This window comes from Ovis aries, chromosome 7 (genome assembly GCF_016772045.2).
Source record: "Ovis aries strain OAR_USU_Benz2616 breed Rambouillet chromosome 7, ARS-UI_Ramb_v3.0, whole genome shotgun sequence".
NCBI classification, from domain to species: domain Eukaryota; kingdom Metazoa; phylum Chordata; class Mammalia; order Artiodactyla; family Bovidae; genus Ovis; species Ovis aries.
The window spans coordinates 78,920,660-78,925,598 of record NC_056060.1 but is presented as its reverse complement, the minus strand read 5'-3'; positions in this window follow the sequence as shown (position 1 = coordinate 78,925,598).

Sequence of the window (4,939 nt, the reverse complement as noted above, 5' to 3'; positions counted from 1 at the left end):
ATTTACATTCCTACCAACAGTGCAAGAAGGCTCCCTTTTCTCCACACCCTCTCCAGCATTTATCATTTGTAGATTCTTTGATGATGCCCATTCTGTAAGCTCATTAGGTTTTAGGTATGTTGGCACTCAAGAATGAGAGAAGAACTTTCCAGTTATAAGCACCCAAGGACCAGAAGAGGAAGGAACACATTTCAAATGGAATCTACCCAGTTGGAGACCGAAGAAGACTGTCCAAATCTGTGTACTCATCTTGGAAAGATCCTGGTAAGATCTTTCTCCTAAACTAGCTGTGAGAAGCAGCTTACAGTTCAGATCTCATCATCTTTATCTCAGTTTTAAACTTCCCTGCTCAAAGGAAACTCCAACACTTTGCTCTGCAAGCACCTGCCTGAGTTGGCATTCCACGAGCAGGTGTCACCTAGTTTAGCCTGACTGGGGACAGCGGGGCAGCCCCAACAGGTGGAAGAGCTGGCAGAGACCCTGCCTCGTTCATGTCTGGCTGACCGTGGGGGCAAGACCTGACACAAAGGCAAGTTTGTCCTTCTGCTCAGGCCACTGTCCAAATCCTACAACTCTCCCAGCTTGTCCTTCTACAGAGAGACTGGAGAGGATGCCCTAGACTTGGCTCCTATTGAATTCGGGTGCTGTGTGTCTTCCTTGTGAGGTCAACTGAGTCCAGTGAGCACCTCCATCTGACTACTGACTTCCTGTCTCTGCTCCCCTAATCTGGGATCCAGTGGGCAACCTCGCTTCCCCCTAAGATGGGCGAGTATACTTGAGGTATCCCTGAGGGGTGGGGTTTGGACCCCCTGCCCACTAAACATCTACATTCTTTTTACTGATGGTAATCCAGGAGGAGGGATGGAGACCCAAAAAGGCAAAGAACCAATGGCAAGCATGCCTCTGGGGGTCTCCACTGGAAAGAAATCAAGCTTAGAAGCTAGATGGAACGGTTGGGGCAGCAGGCCTAAGAGGCTATGCTATGTCTTCATTGTAAAGGACTGGCTCATGTGTGTCTGAGATTATTTAGACTTTTTAACTGGAATTGACTCTTGTGATTGCTGATGCAGGGAAAGATCAAGGATTCTGCCATTTCAGTCCTGGGTGCCTATGGGGCCAAGGACAAGACATGGCAGTCAGGAAGACCTCTCTGGCTGGGCCCCTGCCAGAACCACTAGATCTTATAACTAATGATGGCCTCTTCAGAAAGCTTCTTAAATTCCTGGACAATGCTCATGTCTGAGTGCTTCTACCTTCAAAGTCTAGAATAGGCAGTAGCCTCTAAAATGTTCTCTAGGCACAGAGATAAACCTAGACAGTGTATTAAAAAGCCAAGACATCACTTTTCAGACAAAGATCCACACTGTCAAAGCTCTGGTCTTTCCAGTAGTCATGAATGGATGTGAGAGTTGGACCATGAAGAAGGCTGAGCACCAAGGAACTGATGCTTTCTAACTGTGGTACTGGAGAAGACTCTTGAGAGTCCCTTGGACTGCATGGAGATCAAACTAGTCAATTCTAAAGGAAATCAACCCTGAATATTCATTGGAAGGACTGATGTTGAAGCTGAAGCTCCAATACTTTGGCCACCTGAGTCAAAGAACCAACTCATTGGAAAAGACTCTTGCTTTTCAGACAGAGTCAGATTGAAGGCAAAAGGAGAATGGGACAGCACAGGAAGAGATGGTTAGATAGCATCACTGACTCAATGGACATGCATTTGAGCAAACTGGGAGACAGTGGAGGACAGAGGAGTGTGGCCTGCTGCAATCCTTGGGGCCTGAAAGAGTCAAACATGGCTTAGTGACTAAACAACAGCAGCTAGGTGCAGAGGGCATGACTACTCCTATGCCCTGCAGCCTGTGGAGCGCCTGACCCTAGGGGCTGCCATCTGCACTGTGGTCTACATGACTGGCACCTCCCAGTGCAGTGGGAGGCACCATTCGCTCAGCTGCACAGCGTGGTCCTGCCAGCCCCCTCCAGTGGCGCTCCCAGTCCAGAAAAGGAGGCATGTTGAGTCCCAGTCTCCTTCATTCTCTCCTCACCCTTCTGCTCAGTGCACCGTGGACTCCCTCGCTACAGGGTTCCCTTCCCCACTCTCCCTTCCCCTGTTCTGACCAGCCTTTAGCACAAGGACCAGGTCATTGCACAGGCCAGGTGGAGGGAAAACCTGAGCCCACCACACATCCGTGACCCCTACCGGGCTGACAGTCGCGGGAATCTTCTTCTCAGCCCTCAGGGTGACTTCAAGGCCTAGGAGAGGGTCAGCTGCGCAGTTTCCCAGGTGCTTCTGCTGTTCCGCCCTCCCCCTGGGACACTCTGTGGGTCCTGCTTTGTGAAGGACTGAGGGGTCAGAGGGTGGGATTGGCAAACAGCTCTGCATCATCCCTGCCTTCTGGTGACCAGACACTCTGTGCCCCTTTCTGCCCACTCCTGGGCCTTTCTCTCCTGCCGCTGCTTGCCTTCGGTCCCACACAGACGGAACTAACAGCCCTGCGTCCCTTTCCCCTTCCTGGTGCCAAGGAATCTTCTTCCTCCCCATGCTCTGAGGCAGAGCCCAGTCACCTTCGAATAGCAGAAGAGTGAGTCAGAGAGAGATGAGGGTCTTAGTGGGGTAGACAGTGGTGTCCAAGGTAGCCTGGGGTTGTAGGCTACACAAAGTTGAGATAAGGCTTACCTTGCAATAATATGGTCACAGTTAGTGGGGAAGGGATATGTGTGTGTGTGTGTATATGTATATATGTATTTGTTGTTGTTTTCCAGTCGTTCAGTCGTGTCTGACTCTGCGAATCCCATGGACTGCAGCACGCCAGGCTTCCCTGTCATTCACCATCTCCCGGAGTTTGCTCAAACTCATGTCCATTGAGTCAGTGATACCATCCAACCATCTCATCCTCTGTCATCCCCTTCTCCTCCTGCCTTCAGTCTTTGCCAGCAACAGAGTCTTTCCCAATAAATCGGCTCTTCACATCCAGTGGCCCAAGTATTAGCACGACATCCATCATGAAGTAGGCACTGGATAAAGAGTGCCGCTCTTTGTCTCGTCATAATCTTGTCTTCGGGCTTCCTGGTGGTCCAGTGTTTAAGAATCTGCCTGCCAATGCAGGGGCACAATTCAATCCCTGCTTGGGGAAGATCCCACATGCTGTGGGGCAGCTAAGCCCAGGAACCACAACTACTGAAGCCCTCGCGTGCCTGGGTTCCACAACTAGAGAAGTGGCCTCAGTGAGAAGCCTACGCACCTCAGCTTAGAGAACAGCCCCTGCTCCCCGCAGCTAGAGAAAAGCCTGTGCGCAACAAAAAGACCCAGTGCAGCCAGAAATATATTTAAAAAAAAAAACAAAAATTTTAAAAATGGGTTGTTTTAAGGAATAATGGTAATCTTGTCTTCTTCCAGGACCATTGACCTGCTGACCTTTGACCCCATGTCTATGATGCCAGTATTGAGCAAAGTGCTGAGGACAGATGGAAGTGGGAAATCAGGGTGACTTCTCCAAAGGCGTCATCTCCTCTTCCTAATCTGTTCCCTCTCAGCATTTATGAGAAAGCGACGTGGAAGTGAGGCTCAGTGTTTTGAAATGCTGGGTTCTCTCTTTGTCCTAAATACTTTCAAATAAAGCCAGCCACAGAAGCCACTTCGCAGAGCTAGAATTTGAAAACCAGGAGCCAGTGAGGGGAAAGAAGTGACGACAGGCAGAGAGAGCACTAAACCCTCACGGGCGCAGCAACCGCTCCAGCTGTCCACCAGGCCCTGCCAGCGACTTACTGGGACAGTCCAACAGGGGTTTGGTCTGTCCAGCAGGAGGACGGCCTTCACTTAAGAAAAGCCAGTTATGAGAAATCCGAACTCAGGGAACCAGAATGAGGACAAAGGGATTCACATTACATACAAATGGACTCTTTGCGAATGACTTCTGATGACACGCACGTGCTTTGTGAAAAGATGCACCCCTGGGTGTAGGGATGTAGGGTAAGCTCTGAGCTAGTCCCTTAAGAAGGAACCACCTGGACTTCCCTGCTGCGCTTCCACGGCAGGGGTCATGGGTTCGATCCCTGGTCAGGGGCTAAGGTCCTGCATCCCCCGCAGCACAGCCAAAACAAACAAACAGAAAGAGACCAGCCCCTAGGAGACTCCAAGGGATGTGTTAGCTTCGAGCTTTGCCCAGGTGGTCCATCCTCCCAAAATGCAGGACATTTTCCCAGGGAAGAAATTTCGCAGTTTCCACCATCCATAAGGATTTTAGTCTCTCTCCAGGAAGTCAGCAGAAACCCCAGAGAAAATTCCCAGCTGATCCCTTGAATCCTTCCTTCTCTTCCCGGTTCCTCAGTGCTCCTAGTGCCGGGAGAGGTTAAGGGGCCAGTCCCCTCCCACTCACCTCCTGGTTAGAAAAAAAGAAGACGGTCCTTATAGGGTCAAAGATCTTTGCACCCCAAGAGCAAAACAAAATTTTTGAAACAGTAGTTTTTCTTCAGAAATTTTATCCACGAGGGATAAAGAACAACCTCGCTTTATGAGCTCAGGAGGTATAAATGTAGTCAGTGTCCTAGAAACTTAGTAAAGAGATGTGAGACAGGAAATAAAAAGGTGTGTCTATCTCTGTCATTCAGTAGGCATGGTGCATCTCAGTACTGATGTCCTGAGGCTTTGCAAGTCGGGATGAATATCTGTTTAGGCTATTATTTCCGTGTGGGGAAAATGGATGAAAAGAACAATTCTGACTCCTTGCAGCCCCAGTCTTGTCTGCCAGCAGCGGAGACTGTTCATAGTCAGGCACCACTCAAAGTAAGTACGCACATATTCTACGTCCCAGGAATCCTCTCTCCGACATGTGTTTTAGCCATTCTCACCAGGTTCTGAAGGGGACACATACCAGATGTCCGCTGTAGGTTTGGGTGTGGTGCCAGCAAAGTGGACAATGAAGTGGAAGTGGGGGTCCAG